The sequence below is a fragment of the Rousettus aegyptiacus genome, unplaced genomic scaffold (genome assembly GCF_014176215.1).
Source record: "Rousettus aegyptiacus isolate mRouAeg1 unplaced genomic scaffold, mRouAeg1.p scaffold_m13_p_8, whole genome shotgun sequence".
Lineage (NCBI taxonomy): Eukaryota > Metazoa > Chordata > Mammalia > Chiroptera > Pteropodidae > Rousettus > Rousettus aegyptiacus.
This window is the reverse complement of record NW_023416311.1, coordinates 70101855-70128714: the sequence shown is the minus strand read 5'-3', so window position 1 is coordinate 70128714 and position 26860 is coordinate 70101855. Positions and strand designations below refer to the sequence as shown.

Genomic DNA, 26860 nt, shown 5'->3' with positions numbered 1-26860 from the left:
GATAAATCTATTATATGACTTTGAATTCTGAGGACAATAAATACAAGGAATGAACTGCTGTGTGTGTGTGTGTGTGTGTGTGTGTGTGTGTGTGTGTGAGAAAATATCTGACTTGTAAAGTTGTTACAGATATTATGTATTTGTCACACGAGAAAGTAAGCCTGGTAAGTTAAAAGTATAGACCTTTGTAATGATACTCAGGAAGATTCGGTGTGGTGAGGAAGGACAAAACGTCCAGAAAACTGATTGATTGATTGATTGATTGACTGCCAATGACTGCCTATGGAGGAAGCCTTTTTAATAGTCTTGACTCCAGGGGATGCCCAGAAAGAGGGGACAGGAGACAGTCCTCAGGCAGTCTTCGCGACCCAGGGTGAAGTCCCGCAGGGTTTCAGTGAGCTCTTTTCATACTGTATTAGGTATGACTGTGAAATGGAGAGGCCCTTTTTCTACAAGCTGGCTACAAAACCAATCTTCTTATTTTATAACCACGCTACATTTATAACAGCATCTGCCCTGTTTGTAGAAACACCTCCATTTCTCTCTGCCCCCGCCTTCCTGGGTCACTGTTTCTAGCAACTTGATTCTCTCAGAAAACAGGGGAGGCCTTGAACTACAGATCTCGGAACCAAGACTTACCAGTGTAGAGGCCTGCTACCACATCCTCCTGCATTCAGAAGCACCTGGACATCTGTGTTCCATTCGTTTCCAGAGTAGATGTGAGCTTATCGGGATGGTGAGGCTGGAGCGTTTGGCCAGAATGTTCCTTCTCCTTCTAAAATAACTTGAATCAGAATTACATAAGTGATTAATGAACAGAAATGTAAAAAGAGTACATTTTCTTTGTTTTAGTACTTCAGGAAAGCATATTCATTGTTGAAAAGCCATAAAATATAAACAAGCATAATAAAGATAGTAAAATTATCTATAATTCTACTGCATGGAGATAACAGCCATTAAAGCTCAACATTTTTAAATGTATATATGCTCTTAAAAATGAAACCAGTCATATATGCACCTTCAGTAGTATATTATTAATATTGCTTCCATTTTATCAAGTATGCTTACAGAGCTGCTTGTCCTAGGCACTGGTGCTCTTTAGAGCAATTGAAATTAGTACTTTTTTTAGTGTCCCTGTTTTTGAAGCTCACTAGTTATTTTGAAAAGTATTCCTCATTTATACAACTATTATCATACTTAGCATTACAAATCGGTGGCCCTAGACTTGCAATGGGATTCAGATGTCTGTTCACTTAGTCATTTTCATAATTTATTTGAAGGATATTGCTCAATATTCATAAAGCCAAATGTTCAAATAGTTTATTTGCCAGGCTATTATGGCCCTGTCATTGTGTGCGAGGCCCTTGTGTCTGAGGCAGGACTGGTGGCCGCACCCCAGCTCTGGGAGGCACAATACAGGTAACGTTCCTTTGGCTCCACTCCCGAAACCACAGCCAGCAGATGGTGGAGAACAAAAGGCCTGCATGGCCCACCACATTTCAGCTGTTCCTTCAGCCTTCTCCCCAACCCTCCCGGGTCTGCTCCTTCTCCCGCCTGCTCTACTCCTCTCCAGAGAGTGCCTCTACCACTCTCAGATTGACAAAAGGCCATGCTCAAAATACCCCAAATGTTGGATCAATATGGCAACACTGAAAGGGGAGCCATTCAGTGTCATTCAGTCCTCTCATTAGACTTTGTCTTCACCCTCCTCCTCGAATGTCAGGGAAATGAAGTCCATCTAGGTGCCAACAAATCCTTCCAATAGAATGGTTACTATAGCAACTTTATAGAGATGACTTGAACAGCAAACTAGTCAGAAGGCGTTGGCTCAGAAACTGCTCTGCGTGGTGCACCACCTTCTTTTGAAACTAGATTGTTCTCTGTGACCCAGCATCTATTTTCTGTTACTGTGTTTCAGGCACAATCTTTTGTTGAGGTATTTGATTTACTACGGAATTAAGACTCCCAGAGAGAGGGAGGAGAGGTGGGGTAGAGAACAGCTAAAAGACTGGAAAAATATAACAAATATAGGGGGATGATTTTTTTAAAAGGAAGGGGCGGTGAGGAGAAGCTTAAATAGAATCAATTCATTCAAAACCAGGTGCAGAAGAATAATGTCAATTCTGTGCCCTGTGAGACGGTAAAAGAAAATCAGCTCTATCTAATGTATGGGCTGGTTTAAAACAAACCTCATGTTATTATTAATATAATCCCTGCTTTGTAAGCCATGACATTTAACCAGGTAATTAAATAATAATTGAATAAGTCTGCAATGCATAAAACTAAGCAGAAAGGTGCATTCCCCTGAGGCAATTTTTTTTTTTTATCAAATATTGACTTACTCTTCAATATTAATGATGGGAATTTAGTGTTATATTTTATATTTACATGCTAACATTATTCGAAAGAGTTTTTGTAATTTATAGGTTCTCAAGTTACACATGTGACTTGAATTAAAAGCACAAAGCAAAAATCTAGAAGATGGAGAATGTGCAAACGTAAGGTGTGGGGTGAGGAGCGAACCTTTATTGCAGTTAGGCCAGCATTTGCTGAGGTCTCTTACCTATCCTGGTCTTTATTTTCGCACTGTAAACATTCTAAATGTTCTTATTCTTCAAAGACACTCACTGCATGTGCACAGAAATGAAGCTCCCTGTGCCAGCAGCCTCTTCGCCTTTTGCTTTCTGGGAGGAACAGCTAAAGAAGGGTATGGTGTTTTAACCCCAGCAGAGTGCTGGTCAGTGGTTAACAACCAGACCTTCGGAAAATACGCATGTGTGTGTGTATACATGAAAGTTTATTCTAAATTTTACTCATGTGAGAGATATGTAACACAATTTAAGAAGAAGAATAAAATATACAATCTTTTTAAAAAAATTTCATACAGCCAATTTCTTCTCACAGAATGCTGAACTGGTTTTGCTGAACTTTTATTAAAGCTGCTGTCAACCTACAGTCATTACTAATATATCAGTTGCTTGCAATTAACACATAAAAATAGGTCCTACATGAATGTTGACTGATCTGTTTATGTTGAGTACCATGAAAGTAAGTCAAGAAAGACATTTTGCAGCTTCACTCTAGTTCATGATATGAGTGACCTTTTAGCTGAATCATGTCGTGGCATTTCAATATTTTGTTTTGAGCTATTCGCAATGTAATGGCTATGAACACGCACACTTCTAAGTTTAATTTGCATTATTAACATTTTGATCACTTTCTTAAATCTAAATAAATGGACAAAACAATAAGTTAAATTCTGATTTGTAGCATTTGCAATTTCTACTCTTATCCTGGCAGATCTGAAGCTACCAACATGATGCCACTAAACACAGAGTTGAGAAGAGATGAGCTATTTAGAAAATTTATTTTTTAATATCATTTTTCCCTTATTTTGCTCTAAGATTCTCTCTATGAGACACCAAACTGTTAGTTGACTGTAAGAGAGTCAGAACAGAGAGGGTGTCAACAGAGAGACTCGTTAGTAATCCACACACATGATATTTGCCCTTCTGTGCTCTATGAAGGATCCTGCTTTTTCTTAGTTTCTGATTTCTACTTACTTTTTACAGAGGTTCAGAATCATTCATAGATTTTTGGGGGTGTACATTAAAATTTTTCTTTTAAAATTCCTTTAAATATATCAGTATTTCTCAAAGCAAGCAAATACCTCAGCATTTCTCAGAGCAAGCAAAGCCCAAAGCAATCATAAAAACCAGCCAAACCTGTGGCTTAGTTTTGGGTAAACTCCCCCATTTCTAGGGCTCTGGCTTTTGAAACCACATGATTTTCTCGTTGGTTAAAAAAAAATTCAAGAAGTTTCTTTATACATGCAAAGTTCAGAGAAATCTTCGGTCCCCTGTGGGGCACAGTGCTATTCACCTCTCTTAGAGGTCAGTCATATTATGTTGAGCTGTGTCAACATATTATAAATATGCATCATAAAATACCAGGGAGTGTAGATGTCAGAGGATGTGATCTTTTTTAAGTATGTTCAAGTAGATGATAGTTGAGTAACAGATATTTTGTGTGCCTTTGGTAAGATAATAACTTTTCTATTAACTTTATTAACCTGCTGTCTTTGGGATGAATGTAGAATTTGAAAATTTAAAAAATGTTTTTGAAAATTAAAAATAATTACAATCATATTTTTGGAAAATATTTTTCAGATGTTTTGCCTTTTTTTTTTTTCCCCTGTGGATTTTAATTTCTACTTACTTTGATGTCTTAACGATTTAGGGCTATCATGATAAGCGGCCATCATATCATTATCATCGTGAAAACTATAAGACAATGATGTTCTCAAGAACTTTCAAAGTATTGTTTGATGCTACCTTCAACTGTTCTTAGACCAGCGAGTGTGCTTTGTGAGGTCCCCTCCTTCCACTCCCTCCCTCTCCTTTCTTCCTCCTTCTTCTCCTTCTTCCTGCTTTTCCCTAGCAGACTGTCCCTAAAAGGCAGTGATTTCCATTGTTGTCATTAATTAATTCAGCAAATATTTACTTAGCACCTCCTCTAAGGCCAGAACTATTTTAGGAACTGAAGCTTTGGCAGTGAACAAAACAGAGTGTCATATCAAGGCTTTGCTCGCATGGAGCATATTTTCTGACAGATAATGCCTACCTGTCTTCTTCTGTCTTCTCTCTTTTTCTTGTCCTCTTCTCGTCTTCCAAAACAATGAAACTTAAAACTAAATAAAATTTCATTTATTTGAGTAAATAAGCTCAGAATAAAGGTGCAGTGGTCTCATCCATGACTTGTTTCATGATGTTCAATGCACGTACTGTGTAATATAAATTCTTAGATACTGAACATTCTTTTTTCTGGTTTCTAAGCATCATGCAAAATGGCTCAACTATGAAACAATTGCCTCTGGATAAATGCCATTGTATTTGACTTAGATGAATATACTTTCAGAGAAAACTGTTTCCCCTCTCTTGCCCAATGGAAAAGGATGGTGATACATTACATAATGAATCTTATACACTTTTGCTGAATATTCAAAGGAACTTGTGAGATGTATGATAAAAGAGGTGCATCTTGGGGCTGGCTCTTGTGGTGCATTCTGAGTTGGTTTGGGATTAAGCATTAATTCCAAAGTGAAATCATAATGTACACACATTAAAAAACTAAAGGTACCTTCCCGTCCCACCCCAACTATGCCTGCTTAGAAAAGGGGCTGACCCTTACTCTTTAGATTGCCCCATGTTGGGGAGCAGCCTGACAGCTGCCACCTAGTCAATCCCTCCAGAATTGAAGCCTGGAACAGGGCAGCCTGCCAACCTGCCACCTGACGGCTGTTTTTCTTTGCTGACTTGATCGCTGATTTTTTCCCCCACTTGTTTGGTTTTTTCATGTGCTCAAGTTTGGCCAAAGGGGAAAAAATGTTCTTCAGTTAATCCAAGTGATCATGCATGGGAGAGAGAAAACCTGAATCTTTCCCTGGCTGCTTACTGATTGCCATAAATTGTCCTCCAACACGTGTAGAGAGAGAGGAGCCAGAATTTCTGTAGAAGGACTCCAACCAGGAAACTCTGGAGGTGCCTCATTTTTTAGGGAACTGCTCTCTGGTTTTCAGGCCCTCTTGCCAACTCCACACCCGTGAAAGAAACTAGACTTGTTTTTCAAGAGATATTGTTGACTTCAGACAAAAGCTAAAACGCAATCTAAGAATTCAGAGGAACAGAGCTTCTAAAAAGTGAGTCAGAAGTAAAGGAGCTCACACAGTCTTAGTTACAGAGGTAAAAAAAAAAAAAAAGAAAAAAGCCTCTAAAAATACTTTTGAAACCAGACATGACATTCTATTTCTCTAAATCCTCTTTACCTGTAAGTAATTAAAATGATCAGTCCCCTAACCCCAGAAAGTATGTAGTGTAATCCTACAATCTGAGAATGTGAGGTTTTAATTATGGAAAGGCAAAGGAAGGGGGAGGGGATCATGGATCCTATTTTCTTTCCTCGGCACCTAAGTCACTGAAAGGTACTCAGTGCTTCAGTCAGGAGGGATACAAAAAACACCTCAGCTAATTTTTGAATCCATAAGACTTGGCACTACAAGATATGAGACTTTTTTTTTTTTTTTTTAGAGGGCATAGGAAAAGAAAGAGTTCGTAAATTCTCAGCAAATACAAATTAAGGAGTCAAAGATATTAAATACCAGTTCTAAATTAGGGCAATAAATCTTTCATCTGGACCTACCCCTCCATCGAGTAGCAGCAGGAAAGGGGCATCCAGCCCCACTGAATTTGAGTTAGGTCCAGTAGCCTTAGAGCATGAGGAGGCTGATGCGAGCTCACCTGAAGCTCTTCTCAGACCAAATTTGGTCAGCAAGGTGAATGGGAGCCCCACCCAACTTACAGCAGCACAGCAATCAGGGTGAGATGGGAAAAGGTTTGCTCTCATTTTCGAACCCTAGAATCATCAGTAAATTTAAAGGCTTAAATTGAAAGTTTCAATTTGAGCATTTTCCCATTCTCCACCCGCTAGCTCTCGCTTTTGTGGCCTTTGGATACAGGTAAGAGGGAAATATTGCTGAGGGGTGATGGTTTTCACTTAAGGAAGGAAATGCTGCAAAGGAGGAATAACACTTGAATGAAAAGACAGCTTAGCTCTCAGAATTTTTTTGCATTTGTCTACCTAGACTGATGGGAGAGGCATTTATGAAGGAGAATGGAAGCACCTAGGTGACTAACTGCCTGGGGCTAAAAAAAGGAGGAACCAAACCTGACTGGTTGTTTGAGAGGGTGAAGAGAGCAGCCACAGAAACAGGGACATGAGGACGCAGCTTTTGTGGGGATCTGGTGAGCATTTGACATGAAGCTCCAGGGCCCCAAAAAATAATCAGCAAAGAGGCAATGGGAGAAAAGCTGTGGGTGAAGGTCGTGATTTCATACATTCCACTTAGTGGAACAACAAGGCCGAATTCCACATTCCCAGCATGTGTGCTGAGGACTTTCCCTCACTGCAAACTCGGCCTCCAGTCCTGCAAAGACTCTGTGGGGAATGAGACTGTGCTTCTCGTATCCAACAAATACACCTGGAGTGAAGGAACACACGTGAAGGTGGCATGGAAACAGCAGAGAAAGAACATGGACTTTGGAGTCTGAGAGACCTGGGTTCAAATCCTGTGGAACTACTTGTTTTATGAGTCTGCAAGTCTCAATGTCTCCAAATCTCATCTAAAAATAAGAATAGTGATGCCTAGTGCTAATGCTTTCTGTGAGAACTAAATGAAATAATGCCTGTGGAGCATTAAGTATCGTACCCACCTTGCATGGAACTCAACCAACGCTAGTGCTTCATTCACTGCTTTCCATTTCTCTGTGGACATCTATTTGCTATCTCATTATTTCCCTGGGCGTCTCCATAGAGAGAAACACCTGGGATTAGTTAGAGCTTCTGGCTAGTCTAACCAAATCTTCAGGTTATCTAGATTTATTGTGAGCATAACAAAAACACATCTACAAATTATTCATTGTACTAAACAAATAATGCTTTTAAAATGAAGTTTAGTCTTTCTACAAATGACTGAATCATTCCAGCCTTTGGGACAGTTTTTTTTTTTTTTTTTCATATCAGCACTTGTTAAGAAGCTTGTGCTGCTTTTCATATCAGTGGTATTATCATCTTCTGAAATTCTGTACAAAGTTCCCTTTTAAAGAAACTCAAAGCATATTGTTATTTTGTCTGTACAAATAAACACAATTTTCCTGATACAGGTTAAAAAATAGTTCTGCTAAGTCATATTATAATTACAGCGAACACTAAAACTTACATATTTAAAAAAATTCTTATGTGATCCAGAAGAAAAGAGCTAATTTCTATTATCAGGAAAGAAGTAAGTTAATTGTGTTTTTATTTACATAATCGATTAAGATTGGTAAACTCTCAGTTTTACAGTTGACGTTGCCTTTGAATGTCTTCGGCTTTCACATTTATGTGTTAATTGTATATCTCATATTTCCTAGCAGAGGTTAGAGTCTTCTCTATGATTTCAAATAAAACATAATTTCAGGAAGATACAATGCCCCGTTAAGCTAACAAAATGTTCATAATGACAGTGCAGGCCGAATATAAATGAATGGATTTTAAATAATTTTCCTCCCACTTTGGAGTACGATATTTTGCTTCTTAGCACAAGGTGGATGCTAAAACCTTCTTTTAGATATTATTGTATCTCATAGGTACATGTCTAACTCAATAAATGGAATCTGTAACATGATCTTCATTTCACGGGGTAGCCTGACCATTTCATGATTTTCATGGGGTAGCCTGACTGATGTTTCTGAAATCAAATAGTTTGTCACTAATTTGGAAACTCTGTTTCTACCGAGAGCCAGGTGAAGAGAATATTTACTGGAGAATCTTCCATTTAACTTAAGCCCTGATTGAAGTCAACCCTGATTCCCAGTCAGAGCCTTGTAGAAGACTTAGAATGAATTTCTTGTTTGAAACAGGACAAATAAATTAGTTAATTATTAGGATAGTGTAAACAAAGTTTTACTAACCAAAATGTCAAAGCCATTTGTCCTTTCAGTGCTAGAACAGAGAATTTCAAAGCCTCGACCTCTTCGTAGCACTGTGAAAAAGCAAGCTTAGGAAATAGATCCTAGGTTGGCATAGAGGCCTAGGTGCTCTATTTATCGTTCTGAAGAGTAACTAAGGCATACCTCAGTTTCTGGCTGTGCTTGCAGGGCGCAATGGATTGAAGGTTTGTGTCCCCAAAAATTTATATGTTGAAATCTTACCCACAATGTGATGATATTCAGAGGTGGGGACTTTGAAACGTAATTAGATCATGAGGGTAGAGCCCTCCTAAATGGGATTAGTGTTCTTAGAAGAAGAGACCTCAGAGACCTTTCTCATCTTCTTTTCACTACCTGAGGATACTATGAGAATAGTAGACAGCAACTCAAAGAGGGTTCTCACCAGAACCTGACTATACTGGCAACCTGAATTTGGACTTCCAGCCTCCAGAACTGTGAGAAATAAATTTCTTTTATTTATAAGCCACCCAGTCTACGGTACTTTGTTATAGCAGCCCACACTAAGACATAGAGTAAGGGGCCTCCATGTTTAAGGAAAACCTGTAATTAGTCCAGTGGCCCAGTGCATTGTGGTGGATGCAATTTTGTTGAGAAGGGAGTATTGCAGACCAAGAGCAGATCAAAGTAATCAAAATAGAACTTGCCCTGATTATCTGAAAACTTGTGAAGTTAAAATATCTCCTGGGGGCTTCCTCCAATCACCATGTATAAGACAAAATACTCATATTTAAACACAACATACAAATCTCTCCATGATCTGACTTAGCTGGACACACCAAACTTAACTATCCCTACTCACTTTTAATGTATCCTCAATTCAGTTGGAGGGTAAAGCAAAAGGAGGGTGGCTCCCTGTGGCCAGTCAGGGAGAGGCAAGTCACATTCCACCAATTGGGTGCTGTGCCCTCATTAAGGGGTGCAGGAAGGGCAACTCTCCTGAAGAGACCTTGTCAACAGAGTGGTTCATCTTGTCCTCTGTTTACCAGGCTGTGAGGAACTTGAAAACAAGCCATTTGACTTACTGTGGGCCTTTTATGACTTATAAATTGCATACAGTAAAATGTGTAGATCTTACATGTACAATGTGATCTGTTTTGACAATTATATACTTCCATGTAACACACACGCTCTTGCCAAAATGTAGAATATTTCATTACTTTAGAAAGTTTCCTCATACCTAGAGTAGTCAAATTCACAGACAAAAAGTAGAAGGGTGGCTGCCAGGGGCTGAGGGAAGAAGGAAATGGAGACTTAGTGTTTAGTGGTACAGAGTTTCAGTTTGAGAAGAAGTAAAATTTCTGGAGATGGATAGTGGTGATGGTTGCAGAACAATTTGAAGGTACTTAAGGCCAAACAATTGTATACTTAAACATGGTCAAATGATAAGTCTCATACATCTTTTACTACAATAAAAAAGAGAGTTAAAAAAAAGTACCCTCATTCCTTTTCTCAGTCAATCCCTCCTTCCCACCCCCAGAGGCCACCACTGTTCTGACTTCGGTCACATATGCTAATTTTACTTGTTATAGAACTTCATATACATGAGATAATACAGCATTTACTCTTTCGCACCTGGCTTCTCTCAGCAGAATGTCTTCAAAAGTTATCTGTATTATTGTATGGATCAGTAGTGTGTTCCTTTTTCATTGTTGAGTAGTATTCCATTATATAAATATACATAGTTTATTTACTCCTCTGCAGATAAACGCTTTGGTTTATTTTCAGTTTGGGATCTCATGAATGTTTATGCGTACATATTTTCATTTCTCTTGGGTAAATACTTATAAATAGACTTGCCAGGTCATAGTTTTTCAAAGTAGTTGCACCATTTTACACCTCCACTGGCAATGTAGCCGAGTCCTGATTATTCCAAATCCTAGCTAACATTTGGTGTTAATCTTTTTAATGTCAGTCGCTCTTGTGAATATATAGTGCTGTCACACTGTGGTTTTAATTTGTATTTCTCTGATTAATGATATTGACAACTTTCCATGTGCCTATTACTTATCTTAATATTTCTTTAGTGACGTGTCTATTGACGTCATTTGCCCATTTTATATTGCATTGTCTTTTTGTTATTGATTTGTAGTTTTTTATACATTCTGGGTACAAATGTATGTATTGCAAATATCTATTCCCAGGCTATGGCTTGTCTTTTCATTTTATAAATGCTGTGTGTTCGATGAACAGGAGTGTTACTTGCGATGAAGTCTAATTCATCAATTTTTCCTTTAATACTTAGTACTTTTTCAGTCCTGTCATAAATCTTTTATCACCCCCTAATGTCATGAAGATACTCTCCAATATTATCTTATAGAAGTTTTACAGTTTCAACTTTATAGTTTAGTCTGTGAATCAGCTTGAATTAATTTGGGGGATAGTATGAGGTAAGGGTAAGTGTTTATTCTTTTCCATGTATTTATCCAATTTTCTCAGCACTATTTGTTGAAAAACTTAACTTTCCTCATAGACTTGCTTTGGCAACTTTGTTAACATCAATTGACTATACACATCAGGGCCTAATTCTAAATTCTTTATTCTGTTCTATTAATCTATCGGACTGTCCTTATTTCAGTACTAGAATATCTTGACTATTGTAACTTTATAGTAAGTCTGGAAATCAGGCAGTGTGAGTTCTTCGATTTTGTTTTTCTTCTTTGAGCTTTTTTGGGGAGGCTATTCTAGGTCTTTTGCTCTTTCATATATATTTTAGAAAGCATGTTTCCATTTTTACAAAAAAGCATTGTGCTACTTTAATTTGACTTGCATTGAATCTATAGAATAATATGAGAAAAAATTATCTTAAATTATGGAGTCCTCAATTTCATGAAAACTTTGTTTCCCCATTTATTTAGGTCTTTTTCAAATTTTCTTTAGCAACGTTTTTCAGTTTTCGATATAAAGGTATATGTCTTTTGTTAAATTTTTACTGGTATTTAACTTTTTGATGCTATCATGAATGGAATTTATTTAGATTTCATTTTCCATCTGTTTGTTATTATTACATAAAAATACGATTGACCTTTGCATTTCTTATACCCTGCAATCGGCTAAATTCACTCATTATTAGTTTTAGTCAGTGTTCCGTAGGCACTGTAGGCTTTTCTATGTACATGATGTCATCTGCAAAAAAAGGAAGCTCTACTTCTCCCTCTCTGATCTATGTGCCTTTTATTTCTCATGCACTGGCTAGGATATCTAGTACAAATTTGAATAGAAGTCATGAGGATGAGCATACCTACCTTGGTTTTGATCTTAGAAGGAAGCATTCAATATATGTCATTCTTAAGTATGATGTTAATTCTAGATTGTGTTGTAGATCCCTTTATCAGATGAAGACGTTTCCTTCTGTTCTTAGTTTGCCAAGAGGTCTGGTTATAAATAGATGTTGAATTTTGTGAAATGCTTATTAAACAGAAGCCTATATAAACATAAACATGTTAAAATGTTTGTATGTTTATAAATATAAAAAAGCGTATGCAACAAAGCATGTCAAATTTATCATTTATGAGAGAACCCAGTGTAACATAGTTTAGTCCAGACTCACAAAATCTCCCTAAAAGCAACCTCACCTTCTTGCTATGAAACAGCACAGAGAGCAAGTCCTTCCTCCCTTATATTCTTCCGTATACCCCACACTTTTGCAGTGAAAGATGCAAAAAAACACGCACCCGGAGTAAAAGTTTTCCCACCTCCATCGGCAGTTCTTCTCTGGAGTGAAGTTTATGAATTCACATTTAGAGCTCAGATTTTTTATATGTGGCATATGTATTTCATTAAGTTGAAAAAAGAAACAGATAAAGAATAAATGAAGCAAGAATGGAATAAGTAAAGCTGGTCATTCATTGCCGCACCTTCTCATTCTTGTGCTTAAATCAAAAAGTCTCTTTTGCTCCCTCACCGCACCCAGCTTCCTCACAACATACACATTCACTCCATTTCTGCCATCTGTTCAGAAATATAAAATCTAAATGTGTTAAATAGGTTAGAAAATCTCTAAAATGCTTAATAAAAGTCCTTAGCTACTTAATAGACGAATAGGACACTTTGTGAGAAAAATATGGCTGGCACAGTACTGTCATTATGCCCTTCACCATCACGATTTTGCACCTGCCCATCTGCTCAGGCAGTGCTGCTGACAGTTGGCAATGCACTTGGGGGCAATTTGAAAGACCCACAATTTCCAAGCAGCTTTCTCTCTTACTTTCTGTGCATCCTGGTGCCTTTTCGATTATTCTCCCACCTATTCCTATGGCTTAAATGCAGTCTTATTTCTTTTCCCACCTTGCCAGATGCTCACTTTGGTCAATCTCCATTTACAAGTGATACAAGATTTTATGTTGTGTACAAATTAGAAGACATTTCAAGCTGTGCAAAGTCAAGGTTAAGACAACTGAGGGGACTATTGTACAACCCAATGGGCCATGACTTGAATGAGAGTTGTTAATATCAGGTTCATAGTGGGTCTGTGGGGGTTTGAATACCACCTCTATCACTGGTGACTTTGAGGCCACAAGTCACATTAAATGAAAAGGAACAGGGCTGGCTATGCAATTTTCAGAGCTCAATGCAAAATGAAAATGCAGGACCCCTTGTTCAAAAAACAGGAAAAAATGCCACTAAAGTTACTAAAATATAAACATTTTTCCTTTTTTCTGTGTTTCTGAGCTCAGAATACTTGCTGGGTGACTATACACTCCCACAGATGCCTGAGGGCCCCTCCCTGTGACTTGGCACCTGTACATGACCTATTCATTGACTGTCGGCTTGCCCTTCCTGCCAGCTGTCAGCTTGAGGCAGTGAAATTAAACTAGTTATTTCCTCAATGGGCCTGCTGTCCAACCTATGGCAGATAGATTACACCTCTTCAGAAGGATTCTCTTAGTACCTGCATCAGGAGTGGATAAGAACCTCTCCCCAGCTGGTAAATGCTCACAGGGCTGCCTGCCCAGGGTGGGGACAATTGCTGCCACGCCCTACTCCAAGACTCCATGGGGCATATGCACTTGACCTCTCTCCTCTTTGTGCCCGATGGGGAGCCTCTGTGGTTACCATGTAGGGGCAGAGAGGCTGAGCAGTGTCCTGGGCACCAGGGGGCAGGAGAAAGTGTGGCTGATGGAGAGGTAGGGAGACAGTGTGAAGCAGAAAAACATTTCAGCTGAGTCTCTAAGACCCTGGCACATGCTCCTTTGTCTCATTGGACTTCATAAAACTCAAAGTCAAAGATAAATTATTAAGAATTTCAAATAAATGCAGATTAGTAAACCCTAAGTATAGGACTCTTCTGAGCATTGAACCTTGTATAACTATTCTGGCAGTACACTCATGAAGCCCGGCCTTGATACAATGCCTGAGGCAGACAGAAGCCAATAAGTATTATTATTATTATTATTATTATTATTATTATTAACTAGATGGTCTGTATGGAATAGAATACATATTACATGTTATTTCAGGCATGTTTATGGATGTGGATATATTAGGAAAGCAATGATAAAAAGAATGGTCAATCCTAAGGAGGGTATGACTTCTCTTTCTAGAGAGCTGTTGACCAGTCCCAGCCCTGGGCCTAAGACCTCAGACTGACCCAACAAGCAGTCACTGACGTACTTGTAACTGTTTCAATAGGATTTGGAAATGCCAAAGAAGCTGCATAGATTTTAGGTGGGGAAAAATGAGTTTTCCAAAGTCAGCTGCTAAATTCAGTTCAACTTCAGCTCACTCTTAAAAATCAGTGATAGGATGACGGTCTAGTCATCATGGGATTGAGTAAAGCCTTTTCTGTGTTCTCTTGTTCAGATTTGCAGCTTCATTCAACATTGCTGGGTAAAGTGACTTTGAATAGCTAATCTATAAAACAAACATATGCCTGGGTGAGAACCATCTTGGCAATAAATGTCAATCAAACTTTTGCTGAAAGCAAAGTGAGCCCAGGTGAGATGCCAGCCACACACCATCAAAGCTCCCAAACTCTGAGGGCTTGCTTTGAAGGAGTCAGGCTTTCTATAAGCCCATGAAAGTGATTTCACACACTTTCTAAGCACATCTGAGATATGGGTCATCTAAGCAGTAGTGCTCATTTTGAAAGCTTGATCCCTTCTTTTTGTGCACATGGATACATACGCTGTCATGACTGTGCAGAGTATGTTGGAACAAGCTTTTTGAATGTTAGGCCCAGGATATAAAGTGACTGCTATTACTCAGACGGAAGATGGTCTTCCACATCCAGAAATCAGGCAGACATAATGAAATGAACTGTTAGAGGTGAAGGGAGAAGTTCTGCCTCAAAGATAAGAAAAAAAAATAGGCAGTATATGGAGAGGGGACATAGAGTTTCAAGAGTGCTGTTGTTGTTATTTTTTTAAAGAAGGGAGCTCTAATAGCATATTTTTATGATGTTGGAACTGATCCAATACAGAGGTGGAAAGTGAGAATTCAGGAGAGAAAGGGAGTTTGGAGGAGCAATGTCTCCAAGTAGGTGCGGAAGGTAGAATGGAGGCATCTGCTCAGCCAGAGCAGGAAGGAGGCTTCCATGAGCCAGACATAGGTGGGTGGGTAGACACAGCAGTGAGGGAACTGGAAGTTCTGTTCTGCTTGTTTTCCTTTGCTCAGTCATTTAAGAAGTAGGTTCATCAGCTGAGGGCGAGGATGGCGAAAGGGTAGACTCGTCTTGGAGAGTGGGAGAATGAAAGGACAGGGGGAAAAGAATACAACTGCCAGGGGCCCACAGAGGGCCAGGAACAAAGTGAATTTGTTTTTCAAAGAAGGCTTTCTGAGAAAATGAAACTGGTTCACTCCAACACACACACACACACGCACGTACACGGAAGAGAAGAGAAACATCAGAATGCCACTGTGGAAAAATTTTGACCATTGGAAGAAAAAGTAAGCTCTGAATTGCACAGAATGGGAAGAAAGGAAGATCACTGGCCCAAAAAATGACCTGAAAGGAGGCATTGGAACATGTTCCCTAGATAGACATGAGCTAGGAGAATGAGAAAATTGGGGTATGTGTATCCCTGTCAGCCACACCCTACAGGGGTGGGATACAATAGCCTGAGGCAGAAGAGAGGCCTAAGCATGTGTATTGTGAGGCATAAGGATAGATGAGAACAGAGCGGGGTAACCCAGGTAAGGAGGTCAGGAAGTAGAAGGTGGAGCACAGGAATGGGATGTGATTGGAGGAGATGCAGAGTGGGAGCCTGGGCTCTGGAAGCAGATGCTTCCATCTGAGCCCCAGCTTCACCATTTGTAGCTGTGCGATTTTAGGCAAGTTACTCAATTTCTCCAAGTCTCAGTTTCCTCCTCTATAATATATACCATGTGTCATAATACAAGTGTTTTACAAAGAGTATGGCATATATTGAGTACTCAGGTGCTAACTACTATTATTATGGAATAATAAGATTAAGGAGGGACAAAAAGGGAAAGGAAGGAGAAGATATTTTTAAATATCAAAAATATAGGTGGAAGTTAAGGGAGGAAAAAGAGACTGAGAAGAAAAGAATTAGTGGGAAGAGAAAAAGCACAGAAAGAGAAGAGAAAATGAGAAAGAGGGAATAACAATTAAATGAGGAGAGAAAAAGAATTACGTAGGCGGTGAAAATGAGAAACATAAATAAGAAAATAGAAGAGGATAATAAGGAAAACACAATTATAATACACAACTAAAATTATCTCCTCAAGCTATAACCCAACCATATTTTTGATAAATAGATAATGAGTCATAGAGCATTTGTGTCTGGTCATAATGTGGTTAGATAATGTATATATTTATATCTTTGAGTCGATGTGAATATCGCTATCAAAACCTTGAATTTCAATAGGAAATCCTAGGCTTTGATTGGTGAATAATTTTGGAATTCTGAGATTACCACTTCCAGCTCCAGTAAATCAATCAACAGTATATTTATAATCTTTTCTATTTTTAAAGGCCTCGTAGGCCACCTTTTCAGGCAATGATCAGAATACCCTTTGTGTAGGACGAGGCCATGCTATATTCACATTAGCAAAGTTCCGAGTCTCTTTCTGATGGGAAGAAGGGATAAGACAGTTATTCAACTCATCCAAAGTTCTTCGGCAAATCAGCCATGACACACTACATGTCACATTGTTAGGAATCTGCAAGGGACTGCGTGGGCTCTATCTCCACACTCCTCTAAGAACCAAATGGGCAGGCAGATTAGGGCTCTGAGCTGAAAGAACCCTAAGGGACCTTGGATGGAAGAGTTTTCCAGCCTCAGCACTTTGGTCCTAAATACTTTTTAGCATGAATTATGTGCCATTTAGAAACTTTCTAAAGATAATAATAACATATTGGAAATGTAGACATGCAAAAAAGGTGAGTTTCTTCAAACTTTTTGAACCTATCTGAGCTTCATTTCCATTTTGATCCCCATTCCAGTGAGTGGCAAAACCCAAATCTCAAACGATTCAGGTTTTACAATATCGTTTCCAGGACTGTGTCCAAGTCCCAGGTGACTAGAGTTCCAAGGCACTGAGGGTGGGGTAAAGTGAGTCTGAGTCATCTTTCCAGGCTGACATTCTCTGAGATGTGTGCTGTTCCATCCGAACATCTGACATCCATCCAAACAGTTTATTTCTTAGCCATTTCCTGTTCTTGGAAATATTTGGCTCTTCTCCCACAATATTTGGGGCCTTAAAGGAGATAGTGGGGCTGTTCAATGCCCTTCATTCTTTTCTTTGCTTATCCCTGGATGGGACCAGGGTACAGGTTCCACCTCCACTGAGATTCCTCAGACTTAGCTAGGACTTGACCAGTGGTGGTGAAGGAACCCCGTGTCGTGACCACTGGCTTGGCATCCTCCTTCCTTGGGCCACTTTCCCTAGGAGTGGCACTGGAGGGAATGGAAAATAGCTCTAACTAATTATACATTTATCCACATCTTTTGTTTATGTCCTGGGCCTAGGCTTCTGAAAGGGAGAAGCCAAGAGTTCAACCCTTTGTCAGAGACAAAACCCCCAGGTGCTCAAATTGTTGCAGAGGTGGGTAAATGTGGGAGACCCTAGAGCAATAACTGTTACCTCAAATTTATCCTGCCACATGGGCATATACATTTCATTCTGAAAATTACTTCTAAAGTTATTTTGCTGAGTGATCAGACCAGCACAATGCCCAGTATGACATGGGACTTGCACTTGACACAAGTACCATGTCATACTGGGTGGGCTCCTTCCTGTGTCAGTGGTAAGCAGCCCACCACCCTGGACGAAGCAGTGGTCCTAATGGCAGGAGTCTGAGGCAAGAGACCCAAGCAAGGAGCGTAACATATTCTTGTACGAGTTCTGGAATCTTGCTCAGAGCATATTTTCTAGTCCTGGGGAAATTTGCTCGCATGTTACCATATGATGGAGGCTACCTGGGAGGCCCCATTCCATTTGGCATCCTCCCACTCCAAAGAGGCCCTGCTTGAAAACTTCATTTTTCTTAGAACAGATGCTCAGTTTCAGTCCAGATGCCTTAGAAATGTTTTCAGTGCATATGCAGTGCTCTGGCCGGGATGGAAATGGAGCCAAAAAGTGCTGGGACAGTGAGTGAAAGCCCCTGCTCCACACTAGGTTCTCTTAGAAACTTGGCTGGCAGCAGCAAGGTTATGAAAGTGGAGTGTACAAGGTGCTGTCTTGTGTCTGAGTCCCCCAGAGCTTTCTAGGGGAAAATGCATCTGAGTATCTTAGTTGTACTCTGCCATCTCTGGGACAGCAAATTCAAACTTTCACTAGTGTAAGAATTAGCTGGGGGAGTCTATAAACAATGCCGATTCCCAAGCCTCACCCCAAGATCTGAGATGCAGCTCTCAAATTAGTGTTTTTAGTAAGACTCTGCATGATTCTGATTCAGGTGTTTCCATACCACACGTTGAGAAACAGTGGTGGGCCTCTTTGGTGGCCCTTCGTGAGGCCAGCGTTAAAGACTCTAGGTTTCTCTCCAGCTACCAGGCTGTTGCCCTCCTGTGGTTAATTTCTAAGCCCTAGAACCCATCTAGTCTCATTTCTTCATAGTCAGGTGGCTACAGATGCCTCCTACACCTGCCTACCACTTCCCAGTGAACAGAAAAAAACACAAGGGCAGATGTGAACAGTGTGTGTCCATGAGAACTCTAAGAACAAATGTCTGGGAGCTGGTATAAATAAACAGCAGAAAGGGTAACTCATTGGCCTGCTTTTGCCCCTCTGAGGCACTTACCGCTGTCTCACATAAATTCAGACTTGCTTATAGATTGTCTTACCTGTTCGTTGTTTCTTGCTTATTTTTGTCCCCTAAACAAACTATAACTTCTTGGAAAGAGTCCATGATCTTATTTTTTTCTCCTATTTACCCCCATAGCATCTACTATATAATTGGTCCTTGATATAGGATGAGAGTTTCTAAATTATAATCAGATTGCTTCTAAAAGTTCAATTTTAAGTCAGTTGTTTGGATCTTGCTTCTCATTAGGACAATGTTATAAAAGGTAATTATGTTCCCAAGGCAGCCCCTAAATGTCTATTTAACCAGCAACGCAGCCGAACTATAGTTCTAATAGCACTGCAGAACCTAAAATCATCTACAATAATTCCTTTTATGGGAAAATGTGTTCCAGATTCCAGTTGAAGATGCCAGCAACCCATTTTCCTGGCCTCAATTCCGGGACAGGACTTGCCCTATTTGTAGTTAGGAACCCCCTTGAGCAAGCACACAAATGTATACTGGGCTGGCTCTCCTCATGGGGTTCCAAAAACGGGGAGCAGGTGGTGCAAATCCCTGTTGGGAGACTGCATGAGGAGAAAGGGCCAGGACAGCTTCTGTCAGAAACGATTTCAGTAAGCCTGACTGAGTCAGGAGTAGGGATCTGGAAGGTGAATTTTGGGCCTATGGGTTAGGGAGTGATCCAGAGGGCACTGAATCCCTTGGCTGTGATAGCAGAGGCCAGTCGGGGCTGTTGTGGCAGCCACAGCAGTAGCAGCACAAGCTGTGGCAGCCACATTGGCCAGGGGCCCAGCTCAAGCCTGTAGATCTGTTTGGGGAGGTGGCGGTGGTTTGATTAAGCATCGCTAGGTACAAACCACCTCCAAACATGGTGGCTTAAAACAACAACCATTTTATTTGCTCATGATTGTTCAGTATGCGCTTGCCAGTGGTCAGAGAGTGGCTGCATTTGGCTGGCAGCGAGGCTGGGGTCTGGACTTCGCTGGTTGCTGGGACTAGTGGACTCGCTCCCTTTCTTCATGTTGTCTCGGGGCTTCTCTTATTTGTGGCCACTCCGCTGAACCTCTCCACACGGTTTCACCAGCAGAGCAGCCAGACTATTTACATGGTAGCTCAGGATATTCAAGAAACAAAAATAGAAACCTCTAGCCTTCTTAAAACTAGTCTGGCCACTGGCACAGCTTCACTTCTGGTTAAAGCGGTTGGTCACAGGCAGCCCAGATTCAAGGCAGGGGACTCCAAAAAGGCATGAATTCCAGGAGGACTGGTCCACTTGAGGCTACTGAAGTAACAGACTCCCATGCTTGGGGCTATTCCATGTGTGTGACAGGCTCCAAAACCAAGAGGATTTAGCTAAAGATTCTCCATTACAACCACTACGACCATATTGCTGACATTCCTAGAAGAAACCTCTAAATAATTTTTCACTCATCATTTCTCTTCATGTCTAAAAGATAGATATTTGGCAGCAAAATCCATCCTGTCACTTTTTTCTTCACATCTTCTAAGCCCATTCCTTATTGTTACAGACATGGCTACCTACTTTATATGGGCAGTGTTCTCAGTCTTAACATCATAACACCTTAATAAATCACAATGGGTTTTGAGGTACATCTAAATAATAGTATATTACAGCCCCAAAGTTTGCAAATGATTTACTATATTTAAACAGTCAACTAAATAGATTCAAGGGTGGGCCTATAATAATGTTCCTCTCGATTCATGTCCTTACCTGAGGGGGAAAGAGAGGAAGGATTTGGTGTTAGTGCTCTGGGAATTGTAGATAACTCTGGCAGAAACAAACTGAGATGCTTCCCTCGATCTCCTGTCTCCAGGCAAAACTTCCCTTATTTGGGGAGGCAATATAGCATGGCCATGTGACTAAGTTCTAGTTAATGCAATAGAAGGCGGAATGGTGTCCAGCACTTCCAGAAAGGTTGCTTAGAGGGAACTGACTCAAGTGGAAAGGAACCCTCGAGTCTCACTTTGGATTCTTCTTCCTGCTGCCTGCACCTTGGATGTAATGGTTGGACCTCCAGCAGCCATCTGGGACCACAGGGTAACGTGAGAGTAGATGCTGTGCTCTAGGATGGTAGAGCATAAAGGCAGATGGACTCTGGGCTAGTGATGACCATGGAGCTTTATTAAAGCTCTGAACACTAGAAATAGACATAGAGATGTAGATCAAGATGGAGATAGAGAAATCCTTTTGTTTAAGCAATTGTTACTTTGGGTTTCCTGTTAACAACTTAATATTTATATTTGGTCAGAGCCCATTAAAAATGCCATCTGTTATGTATAGTGCATCAGAAAGATTATTAAATACCACTTGTCAAGACCACAGAGAATTTTCACCTGGTCTACCTTCCAACCTCTTTGTGTTTGTCAGCTTGCTTGTCCTTAATGGGTTGAGAAAACGTTGCCTCTGTTTGGGCTATAAGGATCCCTGGCAACCATGGATCTTTTTACTGTCTCCATAGTTTTACCTTTTCCACAATGTCATAAAGTTGGAATCATAAAGTATGTAGCCTTTTTAGAATGGCTTCTTTTGCTTACTAAAATGCATTTAATATTTATGTCTTTTCATGAATTGATGGCTCATTTCCTTTTAACTTAGGATTTTATGAAGATGATAAAAAGACTTGATGAGAGTGATTAGACAGATATTCTGAGGTATAAGCCAATGCAAGTTAGATATTGATTGCTTGAAATTAATTTCAAAAAAGTGTACCGTATAAGTGTACCTATAGGGCTAAGGGAGCCATCTCTGTATTGGTCTGGTCTGGAATCTCTGGGATGCTCCATGGTGATCTTGACTCAAGTGGAATGTCTGCTTCTTGCTTCAGTGTCCTCATCATTAAATTTTACTTTTGGCTTATAATTTGTCTGAATGTAGGTTTTGAAGACTATGTCTTTATAAATCAATTTCTACAAAAGATTCTGCTTCCTTCTAATATGTGCTACAAAATATTGGCTGTCACTCAGTGATAGAGTGGCTGTCTGTATCCCTAACCTGAAGGCCCATAGTTATTCTGCAAAAAATCAGCACCCTCTGCTCTGGTACCAATTTGAAGTTCTGCCCTTGGGAGGAGCCCTTTACTCAGTTGTTGTGAGAAGCTCTTTCTGCTTGAACTTTGAACTACAAAGGAAGAAATGTATTCCTGAGGACCAGCATGGTAGGGAAAAATGTGAAACATTTGGGCAGTTTTCCTCCCTGTAAGAAGCATCACCATGTGGTACTAAGACCTGGGAGAGGTCATGAGTGAGTGACTGTGTATGTGTGAGTGAGTGAGTGTGTGTGTGTGTGTGTGTGTGTGTGTGTGTGTTCAAGAGGTGTGCCTTTGAGGTTTGTAATACCTACCATTGCTCCTTATACCATATCTTGTACAACTTGTGTTTGCTCATAATATTAATATTTCTTATGGATGCTTGTTTTATGTTTGTGTCAACACACGGTTCTACTAATAGTATATATTTTTTAATGCCCATCCTTTTGAGTGTTAGCTCAACTTTTAAGATTTTAGAAATATCACTGTGTTGCTGAGTTGGTTGTTTATTATACAGCACAGGGCTTCATGTAAATGGAGTGCTTAAAAATGAATTTTTCTGATGAATATAACTTATCAGCAACTCAGTGCCAGATACCAAGATAGCCTTTGAACAATGGTAGAGGTTTCAGTATGGCTTCACTGTGGGAGCTTCTTCAGGAGATATAGGCATTCTGGAAACAGACAGAAGCACAATGTAAAAAAGCATTTGGTCGCACTTTCCAGTGGATCACCCTAACTAGAAAAGAGCATAAACATATCACACCAATTGGCAATGATGCTGCTGATGACAGTGATTTCAATCTTTTACTTTGAGGAATCTAAACATTTCTTGGAGATAAACACATCTGGACAGGTTGGAAGTTAATCATGTAAATAAGAACTAGCATCATGCTCCTGTCCAAAAAGAAATCCGAAGGGGCTGGCTGAGATTTGCTGAACAGGTCTTAAAGAAATTGAACATCATCTGCCTTTCCTTTCACTAACCTTTATTGTTTATTTGATTTCTTTTCATAGGAATCTGTATCATTACTTCAACATGCACACACACACAAAAAAACAAAAAAAACCCCCAACCCTCAGGTCTAAACATATTTACTTCTCAGATCTTGTCATACAGTTAGAGCTGGGAAATGAGTGCCCAACATCCTGTAAATCCTTGCATGCTGAATGCTGTACCGTCAACAGAGGCTTGGCAGTGACAATGTTTGGGGCTGAGGATGGAGGGGCTTGTTTGAGGTTTTAACCTCTTTGGAGAGGCACTAGCTACCCTTTGAACCTTAGCTGTGACCCATGAAATGACACAGCAACATATGCTTTGTGCCTTGTTGAGTTTTAGAAATCTTTAGAACATTAATCAAATATTGAAACAAAAAAAGAAAACTCTTAACTATTGCCACATATGTGAAAATGTGGAATAGTTTTCTTTATTTTGACACTGTCAATTTTTTCATGTATTTATAAATACTTTTTAAAAAATATTTTCTTTTCAGCTTGTTTTCAAAGATTAGCTAGCTTTCAAATATCATTTTTTCCAGTTGGCTTCTAATTTTTAAACATTCTGAATAAACTCATTGCACAGTAATTAAGGCTGTGAAAGAAGAGAAATTTTACTTGTAGCATCTCATCTTTACCAAGTTGTCACCTTCTCTAGTAAGAAAACCAGTATTAAAGGCAACCCATTAAATTTTTTTACTATGTTGACCTTACAAAAGGACCAAGATATTCATCATTGAATTATTATCCCCTGGGACCAATGTTTGACAAAGAATTTTTAAAAGAAAAGTTGGTGTTTTCAGGGTCAGTTCTACAACCTTACACATCATTTTTTTTATTTAGTGTCAAATCTCCTTTAGAAATGGAAGGTGACTTCATTGGCAGCCCACTGAGATTTAAGCTCAGCATATCCTTCCAGAAAATATGGATATTATTCTTGTCTTTCTAGTAGTGATCTAATTCTAATAGCTATATTAAAACACACACACATGTACACACATACACACACACACATACACACACACACACATACACACACACACAGGATTTGAAGAGTCTTGTTTCATGTCAAGAAAATACTTCACTTTATGGCCATGTACTTAATCAAAATGCTCTATCTTAGTACAAGGGACCATAAGTTTCATATCAAAGAGATATCTAAAGATCTCTACTAAATGAAAAGTCCAGGATTATCTAGATAAATTCCAGACTTGTTCTTCTTCTGGAAAAAACATTACACTGCAGCCTCTTTATAACACTGGTGGATAGGACGAAGGGCCATGCTCCAGAGTGTTAGATTCTAGAACTTATTAAAACAAAGTATGGGCCTCACTTTTGTGGTCTGATTCAGTAGGTCTGGGGTGAGGCATGAGAATTTGGATTTCTAACAAGCTGCAAAGTGATGCTGATGCTGACCACACCTTGAGAACTACTGGCCTAGAGCTTGGGAAAGGGATGCCCATCAGTGGTCAGAAGAAGCAGACCGGGAACTGTCAGAGCCTAGAATTAGATGCTCCAGGGAGGTCAGGTTTATAGGTAATGAGATGGAGCAGGGAATTTAAAAAGAAAGGAAACAACACTGAGATACCATATCTGCCAAGGCAGCTCAGTCTATTGATGAGGAAATCCAAAGGAAGAGATTCCTGGCAGGCCAGATGGGGGTAGAGCATAGAGATAAGAGATATGAAGACTCAAGTCACCCAGCTGGGGGTCAAGGAAAGGCTCTAAGCCCTAAGAGACAACTGGGAAGACTCCAGTCCTTGGAGACTTGGAGAAATCCAGCCGATTGCCAAAAAAGAATTCAGTGTAATGTTAGGATGATTCTCACTGCTGTAATAGAAAAACCCCCAAGTAATAGTGACTCATCTTGTGAAGGTTTCACTCTTGCTCAAATTTCAAACCAAATAGTCTTGATTGTTAGGTAGCTCTCCTCTGAGTAGTGACTCAGCAATCCAGGCACTGTCTAACTCGTGGCTCTGCCATCATCAAATGTGGCTTTTAAGGTCACCGATCAGGGGGAAAAGCATAGAGAATCACACATAGGAGGCTTGTAATGGGCAAAGCCTGAAAGGGACACTTATCTCTTATGCCTAAAATCCACTGGTCAGGAAGCGATCCCACTGCCATGTTAACTCAGCAAATTGAGATGTGTCCAGGCTGAAAAAAAACAAACAAACAAATAGGTTTTGTGGCCAGCTAACCAGTCTCTGCCACACTCAGATAAAAGGGAGCAAGGTAGAATTATGGTTATTATAATTGCATCACAAGAAAATTGTTCTCCCACCAACCAGTGTGATGCAACCAAATGTTCTAGCTGAGGGCATTAGCTCATTCAGTCTGTCTTGTCACTGCATTCATCTCGCATGTGGGAAGCAAAGATGGACAAAGAAGCTGCGAACCAGGCAGGGCCTAGAGACCAGCCCTTTACCAGTTTTACTGAATACGCTTAAGGGATGTTGTGTTCTCTGAACAAACCTTCTCTCATCTAAAAATATCACATCAAGGAATGTAGTTGTGTTCTGCAGCTACAAAAGGAAATGAATGTTTTCTTCATTCTATGTCTTTTGAAGAAACCCATTTAGAATTTCTGGATAGACCAGTTTACATTTCTAATGTGGGTACACATTTCTTGCTTTGGATATATTTTTAGAATTTGGTTGTATCGTTTAGAAATATTAATTGAGAAAGCCTACCACTGACCTTCCTCAATTTAACACATTTAGGGAAGATCTTCAAGGATGACACAACTGTACATGAGAAGTTTTGAATGGACTAAATGACTAAGGACTGTTTATTTTGGGAAAATGAAGACAAAGTTGGAATATAATCACACAAAAAGATCTGGAAGTGTCTTGATCAGTGTTTCCTTGTCATCGCTGCTCGAGAGAAACAGCCTTCTCCCCACTTCCTTAATTTGCCTGCAAAAACCAATATAAGTTCCAGGAATCCAAGTTCCCACAACATGCAAACCACAGAATTATTCTAAAAGGATATAAAAAATATTCAACAATTAAAAAAAAAATCACACCATTGAAATAACTGGGGGATGATTTGATGGTAGACATGGTGTGGGATGAAGGTGTGATCTGTAGGCTAGGTCAGTGGAGTTATGGCTGAATCCATGGTGAGGCCATAGCGGTCTCACTGACAACTTGTGAGTTTTCTTTGATATATATATATTTGTAGTTTTGTGAATTTATTATTCGTTGCTGTTTATATTCGAGGTGAATAGTAACAACTGGGTTAAAGCATTGATTTATAATTATGTAAAATGTTACATGAAAATGTTTTAAATTCATAGTGTTCTTTTGAAGTTATACTATCTAAACCTCAGAGAATTCCTTAAGAGCAATAGGTCAGACCTCAGTCATTCTGGATAAGTATTCTTCTGCAATACTTAAAGATGAATAGGGTAAGTGAGAACATAACCCTTGAGATTTCTCAAAGGAGGGAGAAAAGACAGTTAATGTACACCAAAACTATTCATGTGTAGAAAAAAATATATACTAGAAGAGAATGATGGTTTAATGTTTGACCAGGATGGTTCTCAACCCTGGCCATACTTACAAATAACCTAGGGAGCTTATAAAAAATACCAGTGCTAGCAGTCCTCCCTGCCCCTCCCCCCACCCCCAGACCCATTAAATCCGACTCTCTGGAGTGGGATCTGGGCAGTAGTATTTTCTTAAATCTCTGAAAACCTGGCCTGGGAGATTCTCTCACTAGCCTCCCTTTGTTCACGTGACTTATCGATGAGAGTGGAAGAGAGAAGATGCTCCAACAGGACAAGGAGGACACTTCAAGGAGCCTTGCTGGGAAGAAAAGGTGGAATCGGAGAAGGGCCATTGGCTTCTTCCAGTTCCACAACCAGGAGAACCTCCACCTAATCTGACCTGTGCACAGACAGGTCCCACTAACTGGTTTGGTCCTCTGGCCTTTCTTTTTGTCATTAGGACCTCAAGATTCTTGGTTGCTGGGAATCCAGAACCCAATTTTATTATGTCTTTCCCAGTTTGCTGTAGTCCTGGGTCACACCCTGTCTTCTCTCAGCAGGGTTGTCAAAC

General features: G+C 39.8%; 1 long non-coding RNA gene across 5 annotated transcripts in view; it reads right to left on the bottom strand.

Moving 5' to 3' along the window:
* LOC107498718 overlaps window positions 1-26860 on the bottom strand; it is a 378194-nt gene that overhangs the window by 78210 nt on the left and 273124 nt on the right. For 2 of the 5 annotated variants that reach the window (XR_004952474.1, XR_004952475.1), the window contains one exon: window positions 640-784. This is a non-coding gene — a long non-coding RNA (uncharacterized LOC107498718). Of the gene's footprint in view, window positions 1-639; window positions 16014-26860 lie in introns of those variants that run through there. The other 3 variants (XR_004952472.1, XR_004952473.1, XR_004952471.1) reach the window with 3 other exon arrangements.